Raw genomic sequence first — 14,924 nt, forward strand, 5'->3', positions numbered from 1 at the left:
ATGTACCAAAGAATAGCACAGATTTTCTTATTTATGATTATTTAAGACTTTGGAAAATGATGGATACAGCAGTATACCAACAAATAGTAAGTGCTTATGCTCAAAGCCAAATGCACTCGCACAATATTTGTGGCAGCAGTGATTCTTTGGAGTTGTTTCTGTTAATTAAAAAGTACAGAAGCTGGGGAGAGACACAGTTGCTTTAAAAGCTGATGGAAGAAGAATCTGTGGAAGGTTTGAACTTCTTCCACTTCAGTCCTCTGAAGTTGGATCAGTAAACCAAACCCCAGGTTAATCCAAACGACAAAACATAGTGTATTACAAAGACCTATTGCATTTGTTGGTATACAGATCTCATGGCTTTGGGGTTGAGACACTCCGTATTAAAAATTTGATGCGTTTGCAGAATTGGGGTTCTGTATTTAAAATGCAGAGTGTTACTCTCTCTAGCCTACTTCTGTAGTGGGTGTGAATATTCCCATCATGAATGGAAGAGAGGGTGGGATGTGGGGAAGGATGTAAGTTAACCCATGGAGAAGTGAGCACAACTGTGTAGCAGCTGTGGGCAGACTCGGCCATGATGTAAATCACAGGCTTTTGACAAGCAAACAGCTGTACGTGGAGAGCTGCCTGTCTTGCATCGATTCAGCATTTAGTGAGTTTGCAAAATAAGTGTGATTTATGCAGCCAGAAAGATGGAGCGAGAAAAGCGATTAACAGGAGCAGACAGGATATGATGTTTTATTATACCATGTGCTCATTGTGGAAGGTGCGCTCACTTTGCGCTCACATGCCCCGGATATCAAATACTTCAAGCATTCAGATGCTCTTACTGATTATTTTACAACGCAGCAGGTTGAAATCCAATTTCAGAGGTCCCAGAGTGTGTTTCATTGCCTGTGATCCTTTGAGTACCTTCCCAGGCATCGCGCTTGTTTGCACTGATGTCACGGAAAGCGGGATCAGGCCAGATCTACAGCAGAGTAAGAACGAAGCCTTCATTACTGTGGCTCTTTGCATCGTGTGTGCAGATAGAAACTTTGCAGGAGCTGCAGTATGGTTTCAGGATGTTCCAAGGGGGAGGGTCTTAAAACATCCGAATTTAATCTCCCCTTCCTTTCTTCCCCCGCAGCTGTTTTCCACTCTGCTCATAGCTGCCATGGAAGGGCTAGAGGTCGAAACAGGCACTTTAGAACTTTTTGGTTTTGAGGAGCAACTTTTTTCCTCCATCCAGTAGCCAGTACAACTTCCTTTATTTCTTCTGTACTCCCTTTACCTTATTTTGCTGAGAATAAGACATTTAAGCAGGAGTCAGGCACTTAGCTGGCATAAATAGGATCATTCTAGTGCATCTTAATAGAGCAGCGTTGCTTTACACCTGCTGAAAACCTGGCCCTTAACCTCCAGCAGAAGCTTGGGAGCAATACCCTGTAGGCTTTGCAGCACACACAGACATAAGATTGCTCAGCGTCTGTCATGCCTGTGGTTCACCTGTATTTAGCACAGTGGGTTTGACTCAGCTTGCAGCTTTCCAGTGAATATTTTTTTTATTTTAGTAGGAAAGACACTAATTTGCAGCTCGCTACACAAACTCTGTACAGGGGTCTACAAGTATCAGTATTCGGAGGGAAGCGTGTTTCTCGTAGGTGTGTTGTACAGGCATGTTGTACGTGTAACCAGTGGAAATGAGTTGGGTCTTCGCGTTGGGAGCTTCTCCTCTGGAGTTGCCCGAAGTGGGAGCAGGGTGGAGGTGCAGCGGTGAAGCCACATGGGAATGTGTGCCTCAGTGTCTGGACTTCGCACTGAAGTTTTTACCTCTGGCTCTGCGCAATTTGAAATTCAGCAGGGAAGGAAAGAGCCAGAGGTGGATGTATCCCTACTGATGATAATTCTCAAAGTAGCCTAGAGGAGAGAGATGCCAAAATAGAAATGCAGTGTGAGAGGGGAGCCTATATTGCAGCTACCGATTTTAATTTTTATTTTGAGGCTGGAAGGATCGTTATTTTCCCATTGGATCTAGTTCATCTGTCACTGTAAAACTGGAGGTGTGCAGAAAAGAATTAGATCCTTTTTAATCATTAATACTTATATCTAATGCTGCCTGCATGGGTTTTATAATAAACATAATACTGATGGCAAAATGCATAGATACTGGGTATTGTCAATACTGCAGGCTTTTTTGTTTGCTGGCAGTTAGCTTAAAGCATGATTGAAATCATGACTGCATCTATTAACCACAACCAGACAGTGATCTTTTTTCTCTTGTTTTAGGAACTAGTATCTAATGTTTTTTAAATACGGTTTAGAGTTACCTAATTACAATGTTGTTTGTGGTTTCACATCTCCTCTCAGATGGATGCTGGTTCCATTACCATATAATGAGCAGCTAGTTTTGTAGTTAGTTCTGTGCTAAAACCAATTATATTTTCTGGCTCAGCTCCTCTATAGGTAAACACTTTATAATTGAAATAATAATACTAGTACTGTGCTCTTGTTCTGCATTGTAGCAGGAGCTGACACTGCGTGTAGGCATGTTAAATGCCTGTTGTTACATCAGGCAGTGCTGTTGGAGCAAGATGCAGGCAGAGCCACGGTCTCCTCTTTCTGCCTTTGTCCTGTACCAACCTCAGCTGACCCGCTTTGAAAACAGGCTTGGGACTGTCTGCCTTTCTGGAGCGTTGTGAGGCTTAATTAATGTTTCCGGATCATTTCAGTGCACCTGCAGTGGAAAGGTCTGTCTAATTGCTATGCAGCTGTATTTGTGTTTTCTTTTGTGTAAAGCTTTCTGTTGCTGATAGGAGTAATTGTTAGACTAGGTGAGGGTGAGTTTGGGGAGAGGCTAGAAGCCTCAGTTGCCTTTTTCCTTGAGCTGTGCTTTTTAGAGGGGCAAAAAGTTTAAGGGTTAGTGACTGTGACTTCAGGAGTGGTAAATGTTACCAGTAAACAGTCTTTCTACGGGCTGCATTGTCCTTACTGCTTCTGAGTGTGTAACTCCAGCTTGCAAAACCGAGCCGAGCCCTCTTTTAAATAAACTCCATAGATTTTTTTATAAGCCAAGTGTACATGAAAATAGAACTCTGTGCCAGGCAAGTAAGTGAAGGCTGACAGCACTTAATTCCATATTTACAGATCAAAAGGATTTACGTAATTGAACATCTTTACGCTTTAAACTGAGTGCTGTAGGTGGGTCTGTTGTGTCTTGCTCACAGGGGAGGGATCCCACCATGTATTCTGCTGCTTCTCACTCAGTCTGTCACAAAACGGCAGGTCCCCTGATGTTTACTCAGCAAGATCTTTGTGTTTTATTCATCATAAATGTTTCAGGACTTTACTTTAAACCAGGAGTGTTTTCATGCCGTGATGGAAACCAAGGCCTTTCTCTGCAATGGGTATCCAGCCCTCATACAGCAGTATCAGACTCAGGGCTTTACACAGCTAACGACTGGATTAATCTGATTTACCCAACAAATCCTGTTCCCATAGCACTGAGTTTACTTGTGTGAGTAAATGTTCACTGCTGTAGCAAAGGACTGCAGAGGTGAGCCCTGAAGAAGTGTGGGAAGGCTTGATGAGGAGCGACCTTCCCCTCTGAAGCCCCCAGAATAGCTCATCTCTCCATGATGATTATTCCAGCCCTGAGTTTGGAGCAACGCTTCCCTGTTTCAGGATGTGGTACTAGCAGCATGTGAGTTCTTCCTTGGTCTTCTAGCTGCTCTTCTAGGAGACAGGACTGAAAGGAGTATGAGAGATCACAACATACAACCTTGAACCTGGGCTGGGGAGAGGACACCAGTGCATGCCACAGGTGCCTAGCCCATGACTGCACTGCTTAGGATAGAAGGTTTAAGCCAAATCCATTTTTCTGCAAAACGCTGATTGTTCTGCCACAACAGACTAGAGAACAGTTGCTGTAAAGGGAAAAGAGAGAAACCCTCTCTCTGTTTGAAGACTCCTGTCCACACAAGCCTGATGTGAAGATGTGTAGAAAAGCACTGCGCACGTTCACCGTCCACTAGCGCCGTGGCATCGCGGTCGCGGGCTTCCTCCCCCAGCGCTGAATCCCCGTTGTTTTCCTTGGTTGCAGATCTTCGCCTACCTTTCTAGCAGGTGTGCCTTGCAGGTGCGAGAAGTACTACATGTACTTTTATTGATACATGGAGTCTGATAGAAGCACGGAGCAACCTGTGAGCACACTTTGCAGCCAGTGCAAGCAAGAGCAGAGTCATCCCCTTGCTTCTAATGCTTCTAGCACATGGGCGAGAAAGGGATTTGGAGCTTTCTGAGAAGGGGCAGATAATACGAGTGGCAGACCGGCCATGTTGGGAACAGTAATTCAGCTATAACAGCCTAACAGAGCAGAGAAATAATGGTTTGGTAGGAAATTTGCTTTTAGAACAGCTGCCTAAGAGAAAAGCCTCTCCTCGACACTAATGCACCAGGTTGTAGTTTCAAACTACAAGATACTGCTTAGAGAAGAAGGCAGGAGGCTAACTAGTCATCCCCTATGTTCAAGCCCGCTAAGTCAGAGAAGAGACATAGTTATTAAAATGCAATATTTACTTACTTAAAAAATAAAAGCTTCTGGGGAGATTAATTTTCACTTCAGCCTGGCAATCATTCTGTAAACATGCCAGTGTGATTTAAGACAAGCTGAATCTCTTCTTCTCTGGATTATGCATCTGATTTGTCTGCAGATTTCCTACCCCTCACAAATAAAACTAGTTTTTATTGTTTTAACAAAGAGGATTTAACAGCAAGGTTTAATGAAAATGCCACTGGTGCCTGTGCTGAACTGAGCTTTTCTGCAATGAATGTACATTTTTCAGGGACATATATAATACAGCTGATGACTCAACTTTGAATATGGTTTGGGGTTTGCATCGTCTCTGCTGTAGTGGCCACTGTAGTGATGCGCTGGTGAAATGCATGGAGCTGAAATGAGGCTCTTCATTCCCATAAAGAGCCTGATATTTTAGTGCCTGTACTAAGCATAGTAAATCCCAGAAACTATGAAATTTCCTGTGTAGGTACAGTAGATTAATTAGCCAACATCTTTTAGGGTTGAACCTTGAGTACTCTGCTGGACTGACATGTATAACGAATGCTCTTGATCAAAGGCTTTGAGCAACAAATGCTGCTTCTTAAAGGGCTGGCTGAGTATTTGTGAAGGTTTAGTGTCCTGCTAGTTGTATCACCCATCTTGTAAGAGGGATGGGATCTGTTTTGGTACTGTGTAATACTGTAAACTTCATCTGAGGTTATGAATATCTCCAAACTTGCAATGGATGGTCAAGGTTTGCCATGCCTGAAGTGCTATATTCTCTAGAAGGATCAGATTTGTAAGAGACAGCTGCTGGCACTGTACTAACAGCAGCGGATCTGTCCCGTTATTACAGGAGCATGGAGAGAAAGCTGGAGAAGGACACCCATCCCAATGTAGATTGCCTCTTAAAAAAGCCCTTGAATTTCTGAGGATGTCAGACCCTGCAAAAAATATTTACATGCTGTCTGCTTCTTCCTGGCAAAGTCTGTCCATCCCACAGTCCAAAATCTGCACTTTCTTCCTAATGATCTGTACTGTTACACCAGGAGGGGGAAGTCAAGAGTAGCTCCTGAAGCTTCAGGTAAACTGCTGTCAACTGAGGAGCAAACCAAGGGGGACGGGAGAGCATGATGAATGCCAGCAGCAAACAGGATGAAATATTTCAAACCTGGGAGCAAAGGAGAAGGAGTGAGACATTTTTCCTTCTATTCCTTTTCCATTACCCATTGTCTGGATGTGGATACAAAGTCTCCCTGGAGAACTAATATATGCAAAGACATCGCCTTTCTATGCACAACTCAGTGCTAAAGCACATAAGAAAACTAGTACATTTTAGTAAACACCTTGGCAATAAGCAATTTGTTTGAAATAAATCCACTAAATCCAATAAAAATCGACTCTTTCTAGTTAACCTGTTTCAAAAAAACATCTGTTATGCAGCTTTGGGGTTGGGCATGGCTTTACCTGTTAACGCCTCTTCACCAAAATGCTGGAGCATTTAGTTCTCTGTGCTAGCTGTAAGTAGCTTTGACGGTTGAATAAATAAATTCTGTGTTTGTTGCTGCTGACCCCGGGTGAGGACAGCCTTGAGGATGAGAAGCAGTGTTACATAAAAGTCTAGTGTACATAGCAACACTGAGAAGAGAGACGCTGCTGCATTGCTTTTGGTGCACCAGTCACACATTAAAATTCTGTCATTGCAAGGTCGCATTGCTCAGCTCGTACTCTGCAACCCTGGGGAAGACATTTGCATGGGAGTTGGGGGTGGAAAAGCAAAAACTTCCTCCTTGTGCTGTAACCAAGAATATATTCATCGACAGCAGGGCATTTCTTTTGATTTCAAAAGAGCATGTCATTTCTTTTTCAGGGATAACGGTTTCTCTCCTGGTGCTGTGTAGTGGTGTTTGCATGTTAGAAATGTAACACAGTGATAACGGGTTGCTTCTGAATTGAATACATAACGCCTCTGAGCCTTTTCTTCTCCCTTTAATAATCTGAGAGAAACACAAAATACCAGAGAGCCTATAGAGTGGACTGTGTCCCAAGTTGCACTCGGCGCAGCCCGGTTAGGAACGCTGCACAGAAGCTCTGCAAGCTGCTGGGAAGAGGCAAGGTTTAAGGCAAGGAGGAAAACAACTGTTTTAAGGCGAAACGCGGCAGGGATACATGATCTGTAGTCGGAGCAGGCCGTATCACATCATCGGTTGTCACGTCTTTGAGTGGTGCTGAGTCTGAGCCTGTCCTAAAGGTACACTTCGGCGTCAGGGAAGGTTGAGGGCTCTCGGATTGAGTCTGCAGTGTGAGATGAAAGGAGGTTTAAATGCAGCCGCATGAGCCACCTGTGTGCACTTTGCAGCTTGGAGCCGAGACCTGTCGTATCCGAGGCTGGACTGTGTAGACAAGGAGCTGGTCTGACTCTTGCGTGCAGTCTCAGTTGTGTGGTTAGCTGAAGGTATGGACATAACCTTTGGATTTCGGTAGCTTTGTAGAAGCGTGTTTTTCAGGGACTGGGGAGCAGGTATATTGTTGCACCTCATTAGGTGTTAGGTGCGTGAAAGCATGTACTGTCCAGAACGGATGAGGACGGTGAACGCAAGCTTCCACTGACAACTGGATGTACTCTGCCCATATTTGCTAGCGTTCATGAGGAATAAATGGCAGAATCTCTGCAGAAAAGATACCAGTGCTGTGTTTTTCCTTTATCGTGTCAGAAAAACATAAATAACTGGTAAAAAATGTTTTATAAGAATGTGAAGATTCACCTATGGCATTATTCTTTTTGATTGCTTAAGCATTTGTAACTGATACGCGCTTTTTGAGGAAAATATAATGTCCCCAAGCAGAGCTTAGAAACATGGCTGTGAGATGCAGCTTGGCAAAGGGTGTCCACCTGATAGTGAAGTGTGATTTTCTGTTGGAGCTGGATGCATTGGTGCTTTCGTTCATCTCAGTCTACTCCCTCTCTGTGGAAGATTAGTGGGAGCTGAGCTTTCAGATCCATCTCTTCCTCTCTGTATACCCTCAGCCTTTATCTGGATGTGCTCTAACCTTTGGATCACTGGAAACAGCCTCATCCATGTGTCACGTAGTCCTCCTTTTCTCTCCCTCCATAGCACATGTTGTGTCAAGAGGCTTCTCCCACCCTCTGCTTCCCTTAACTCAGGAAAATGCCACTTTGGGAAATGCAGAGGTCCTCAATTTTAATCATAGCATACAGCAGCCTTTATAACGCTCCTAATGTATGCAAACTAATGGGGGACTTGTAGTCACTTTGATTAGCTTTAGGAAGGTGAGGGGTTGCAGCATCCTAGCCCTGGAGGTGCTTTTTAGAATGACAGGAGGGACAGTGCCACAAGGACAGCTGTGTAGAAAATGGGGAAAACCTCATTTCCTGGATGAGAATCAGGGATTTGGTTTTGTGAAAGTTAGATCATTTGTTGCCATCACTGAAATTAAGTCATGTGTCTGCTTTCGCACATAGGCATTTCGGGACAGCGGGCAGTGATGGAAAGGGTTGCTTTTTTCAATCACATTCTCTATTTCCATACAGCCCCTAGTTTATCAACTGCATATAAATTCCTCCTTCCACTGATTAAATATTTCCTTGCCTGGTTTCTTTGCTTCAGGGAGCTTGAGGGCTCATTGTTTATAAAGGGAAAGAAGAAGAATTATGCTGTTAAGCAGACAACTCCCAACACATATGTTCTGCTCTGCATCTTTGAGAAGGAGGCACTGATGCTGCTGTGAGAGCAGAAGGGCAGAATTTTCACTAAGATTCAGATGCGACCAAGAGCCTCTTCCAGGATTCATATGCTGATTAAGCTTTGGGCTTATTAATTAGCTTTTTCTGAAACAAGAAGCCATAGCCTACATGTGCCACGTTGTGAGACCCTTAATCCCACCAAATTTTTCTCTCCCTGTGTTCCTTCTAATCACTTGCAAGAGCAAATTTGATGAAACACATTTGGGTAAGAAATGGTTCTCTTGGTCTGTGATAGTTTAGGAGAAAAGTCATAATTGTGCCATTTTTCCTCAACCTGATGTCCAAAAAGATATTTTGACTGGGCCAGCTATATTAGTTCCATAATGCGGATATGTTTTGTTTTGTTTTCAGATTCTATGGTTTTACATTGTTTATATAAATACATTTTCATTTCAGAACAGAAACCCCAAACGTTTTTTCACTTGGGAAATGTTAGCATGTCCAAAACATGTCTTCAAAACAGCTGGAAATGGCAAAGCATTCTTTGGGGTTTTTTTCTTTCCAACCTTCATTAGTGAAAAGTACTCTTCAAACTAAGCAATACTACCACAGTCTGAGCTTTGACAAGGGAATGCCTTCTTTTCAAAGCAAAGCATCTCTCTAGGATCATGTCTACACTGTCATCTGAACCTTCAAGGCAATGTCTGCAGCAGGTCGAGTTACTCCATAACTTGAGCTCAGAGGCTGAGCCGCGCGCTGGGGCTTGATGGACTCTTCGGCATACACCAGCCCTCCCGTGAGAGAGCTGTGTGTACCGAGGGTAGGGAGCATGTTGAGCATTTAGCCTTCTTTAGCCACAGCTTATGTTACCTCATAATGGTTTCTGAGGTGATGAGGATATATAGAGTTAGGAATTACCTTGGAAAGGAAAAAGACAAATGATCCATTTTTATCTCACTTTGGATAGTTATTCGGGGCTCATAAGCCATGTGAGATTTTGACGTGGTAGATGTTCAAGAACTGGGCACACTGGTACGAGCGTGGATATCCTGAAGAGACCTTAGTCTGATCCCACTAGTCAAAGGAGTTCTTTGAACCACAGTGCTGTGCAGACAGAAAATAATTAATCAAAATCCAGTCTCAGGAAGGAAGAAATGGACCCCAGATGAAATTGTTGCCATCTCTAAAATTTGGAACAAGCAATAAACTAAGTTCAATTTCCCATTTTTTCTTTTAAGAAATAAGCCTTTGAAATAGTTATTTCCAACTAATATGTATAATGTGATAGAAAAAATAAATGCCTTGTCTTTTCTTTAGTTGCAGGTCTTGACTTTTTCACTACTAACTACATTCTTCCCTCACTCTCTCCTGTCCCAAAAGAAAGAAGCCAGAATATTTGTTCTGAGTTTCCAGTGCTGTAATTATATTTTTTTTCCACTAGAGCAGAAATAAAAATGATGTACTAAAAAGGAAGCCCGCATTTACTTTTTTATCTCTATACAATGTGCAAGATAACAGTTTTAGAAAGTACTAGCATAAATGTCCACAATTTTGAGTACTCAGTGTTCTTTAGAGAGATGTTTGTTCACATTAATGTAATTTCAATCTGTTCTTATGTTTTTATAAATCAGGATGTGGTACAATTCTTTGAAGAGAAATGTCTGCTTAGTTTCCAAGTGGAACAGAAAGCAAAATTTGGTCCTGAACTTTCATTTCTAATTTTTTCCCCCAGGCTTGACTTTAAGAACAAGAATGGTACTTAGTGAGTTCCTGCCCATAACAAGTCATACCCTTGTCATATGAAACAGCCTGTTTTGTGGCTTCAGCTTGCTGCCTCCCAGCACAAGAGAGGAACTGTGTTTCACTGGGTGGGAGGATTTAAACAGGTCACTATTGTAACTGCAGGCCTCGTAAACCTTCGAAGAGTAAGCAATAAGGTTTTTGACTCTGCTAGTTCCCATCAAATGAAGCAAAGCTTTTACCAGTTAGCTGTATAGTAAGCAAAGCTACAAAATTGATCGTAAAAAAAGCTTTGGATTGTTTGGGGTTTTTTTTCTTCTCTGTCTTTTTCCTGAGTCCTTTGGTTTTTTTTTATTCTTCCCTTTTTCCTGAATCATGTGCAGAAATTCTTTCCTATAGTGTCCCTTTCTTAATTGTGAGGGTAGGTGCAAACCATTTGGCTAAAAGAAGGATCAGAGAGGGAGGAATCCTGGGCTCTATCCCATCATCTTACAGTTTCCTTACAAACCACTCACTCTGCTGAGGATTTTCAAAGTAACATGAAGAATTCAAGTTCACTGAGGTTTTGATACCCACTGCATTAAGCTTCTTCCTGAAATCCCACGTTATTTTTGCCTACCTGTAAAATGGGGACAGTCACACCTGAAAAGAGTTTTATGGATTTGCCTGACAAATAGTCCTGCATTTCAAATTTGTTAATTAAATGGCGAAATCCTGGTTGCAGTATGGAAAGGATGCTTCTTTCCAAAAATACTAGACTGAATTAACCATTTTATCTTAATGGCAATCCTGACAACTAAAGTATTCGGCTGCTGAGTTCTGTTGCTGTTCAGACGTTATTTTTACATTCTGTTATATTAGCAGGATGCCCTGACGTGAGTTTATGTCTCTTACTGTATTTGACAAAGCACCATACATTTATTCATCATGTAATTACGGCACTGTACTCTCAAGGTATTTACATGAAGCTTCATGACTTTGGAATAAACAACCATTCCAAGACTGAGCAAAACATGGTTGAGTTCCTGTTTGTGACCTGGTTTTAATTAATTATATACGGCTTTAATTGTGGAAGCATTATGTATGTTCTTATGTGCGCACGTATTATGGCTGGCAGGGGAGGCTGGGATTTCACTGCTTAATCAGGGGCTCTAATACTGTTTGAGACGGCCTAAACTTGCTAAAACATCCACACAGGGTTGGCAGATATGCTACAGGAGACCCAGGATCCTCTGGAACAACAGCAGGGAGCTGGGTGGGATACCCAAAGTACCAAAACTGTAGTAGACATCCTTGTTTAGCCACCCAGAGTCATTTTCAGACTTAGAACACTAGGCACATGCTTATTTCATATGCCACCTCTTGAAATTTCTGACAAATCCAAACCATTCAAAATGAAGGACTGTACCAAATACATTCTTTTTCTATCTGTGACTATGAGACCATATCAGAAGCAGAAAATATTATCTCATTCTCATATACAGTCATCCTACCACTGGCAATTAAAGAACACAATACTCTGCATGAGCACAGCCGGAACAGAAAACAACACCAAAATCGATGATGAACAAAGTTCCCTCCTGTAGCAAAAGTGTGTAGAAATCCTTCCCACTTAAGGTGAGCACTTGAGAACCTGATGAAGTGAAACATCATCTGGGCGTTTGCTTTAGTCTGCTCAGCCTGGTAGAGTGTTTCACAGTGTGTTTTGTTTGAAGCACCTGCTCAGGCTGTACAGCTTTTGATAGCTCTTAATGGAGAGCTGATATTTTGTTAAGATCTTCAAGACACAAGCAAATTTGAAACAATTGTTCTAAAACTCACGATCCACTTCCCAGTAACGTGGTTGGGGTCTTTCTGGTGCACTGCAGACCAAAGCACCCACTCAATCTTTCTGCAAGACGTTGAATGTCCTGGTAGCCATCCATCTAATCATTTCTGCATTTGGCAGGGTTGTGGTTTTTAGGGAAATTATACGTGAAACATGGATTAATACAAGTGTACAGACTTCTCTGAGATTTTTCAGAATTGCTGTCAAAATTTCTGGTTAATTATTTATTTTTGAGAAGTAAGGATAGACGATTACACTGCATAAATTAATTTCAAGATTGTATTTTTTGCTTTCTTATTCCAGAGTGGTGTTGATACAATGATGGCAAAAGGTACCATACCTCCGGAATGAGGAGTTTAACTGCAGTAAGATTAAAAAAAAAAACAAACAATGAAACCTGTATACACCTTCTCATTTATTTTTAGTTGTTAGGTTAAAAACATGTAGAGAAAGTTAACATCTCCACTTCAGAGAAGTTCCTGAGCTCTGGAAATATAAAAGGTGTTTATTTATACTTAGAGCAGGGTCAGTGACACACTGGGCAGAGCTATCAGAGGAAACATTGATACTTTCAAAAATTATTACGGTGTTTTTCATTAAGAAGAATATCCTTTCCCACTCACTTTACCCTGGGCCAAGTAATGAAGTTTGGCAAAATGTGTTTTGCCTCATGAGCTTTGATTTTCTATCTGATATTCGGAGAGATTTTATGGGAAATAATACGTTTCACAAATGCATTTGATCAAGAGGGAAATTTCACTGTCCATACATGTTGTGGTTTAACCCCAGCTGGCAACTAAGCCCCATGCAGCTGCTCGCTCACTCCCCCACGGTGGGATGGGGAAGAGAATCAGAAGAGTAAAAGTGAGAAATCTCATGGGTTGGGATAAAGACAGTTTAATAAGTAAAGCAAAAGCCGCGCACACAAGCAAAGCAAAACAAGGAATCCATTCCCCACTCCCCACAGGCAGGCAGGGGTTCAGCCATCTCCAGGGAAGCAGGGCTGCATCACGCGTAACGGTGACTTGGGAAGACAGATGCCATAACTCTGAACATTCCCCCACCCCTTCCTTCTTCTTCGTCCCAGCTTTATATCCTGAGCATGATGCCATATGGTATGTAATATCCTTTTGGCCAGCCTGGGTCAGCTGTCCTGGCTGTGTCCCCTCCCAGCTCCCTGTGCACCCTCAGCCTTCTTGCTGGCAGCTCAGCACGAGAAGCTGGACTGTCCTTGACTGCTCAGCAACAACTCAAAACATCAGCACGTTACCAACATTTTCTCATCCCAAATCCAAAACACAGCCTCACACTGGCTTCTGTGAAGAAAACCAGCTCTATCCTGGCTGAAACCAGGACAAGACAAGAAGAGTAGGGGAAGGGGAGCACAAAAATTGGGGGAACCTTTCATTTTGACAAAACTTGGCTAAAAATGCTGAAGCAAAGGAGAAACTCCTTACACTGGGCAGCAAGCAAATTGCAGTCTGTTGTTTTCCTAGAAGAAGATAAAAACTGTTCTTCCTCCTTCCCACTTCAGCGCTATATAGGCATCATTGATCATGATAAAATCTTGATAACAAGGTAAGCAGAGGGTGGGCGCTGGTAGGCAAAGACTGCTCCTGCTAATAGATGAGTGTTTCTAGAGAGAACAGCAGGCATGGGCTGAGCAGCAGCTGCCTGCCCCACCTAGGCACAACCTTTTCATCAATTTCATTTATTTAATGAATCAAATCTCCTACATTCATGAACACCTTTCTCACATAATCAGTGGGGAGATGTGAAAGTGCTTGAAGACGTCTAGGGAGATCTGACTTGGATTTTTGCATTTCAGCATACAAAATATGTTTAAAAAGCTCCCTTTTCCCTCCATTGATGTTACAGGGAATGTATTCATTTATTTGGAGAACACAGCGCATTGTGGGCTGCAAATGTGGGTGCTGGTTACATGTGAACTGGCTCCCCTGTCCTAGAATCTCTCAGCTGGACAACTACCTGAAAAAACAGCGTGTGTTACAAAACGAGACCATCCGAGGAGCACACATATGTGGTTCCTTACTTGTTCCTGATTATAAATTCTGGGGTGAAAGGGGTTGGTACGCCATTACTGTTCCCACCAGCCCCCTGAAAGCTGGGGAGCAGCCATGCAATCCACTTCGCATCCATTTCCCTTTTCCAACTCCTTCCAAATTTAATTTTCATTAATTTAATCACTTATCATTACTCTTTCTGGTGTCTTGTTTAGCATATGTGTAAGCATTAGACTAACATTAATAACACGCGCTTTCTAATCTGCAACTGTGCGTTGTAGACTCATGACTGATGGACTGAATAATGAACAACTTGTCCTGTGTCCCTCCCCAAAACCATTCTTCTGGTTTTCCTGAAAATTAACTTTGACAGCCCAAAGTTTCTGGCCTCTCTACAGATTAATTTTCAAAATGAGCCTTCCTGTAACTTTTCACAGTACTACGTCTCCTTGTCGGAGAATATCAACTTAATTATGCTGGCTGCAGTAATTCCTTGATCTGCCATCTGTATCCAGACCTCTAAATACAATTTCTGAAGTGACAGCCTCCCTGCAGACATCCCCGTTAGGTGCTCCAGAGTGCCATGGCTCCTACAATGAGACAAGAGGCCATCATTTTTAAGTCTTGTATATTGAGTTTGCATAGCAAGGTTTTGAGGTTTTGGTAGCGGAGGGGCTGCAGGAGCGGCTTCTGTGAGAAGCCGCCAGAAACTTCGCCCATGTCCGACAGAGCCAGTGCAGCCGGCTACAAGGTGGACCCACCGCTGGCCAAGGCCGAGCCCATCAGCAACGGGGGTAGTGCCTCTGGGGAATGGAGTGAAGAAGGGGAAAAAACCATCAGGCAGCAACTGCAGCCGGAGAGAGGAGTGAGAAGATGTGAGAGGAGCAGCCCTGCAGCCCCCAGCCCAGAGCAGGAGGGGCAGGAGGGCTCCAGGCGCCGGAGCAGAGGGTCCCCGGCAGTCCCCGGGGAAGCCCCCGGGGAGGCCGGCTGTGCCCCTGCGGCCATGGAGCTCCACGGGGGAGCAGATCTGCACCCGCACCCGGGGAGGGCCCCACGCCGGAGCAGGGGGATGCCCGAAGGAGGCCG

Source organism: Phaethon aethereus (assembly GCF_964289735.1).
Source record: "Phaethon aethereus genome assembly, chromosome: 1".
Taxonomy (NCBI): Eukaryota; Metazoa; Chordata; class Aves; order Phaethontiformes; family Phaethontidae; genus Phaethon; species Phaethon aethereus.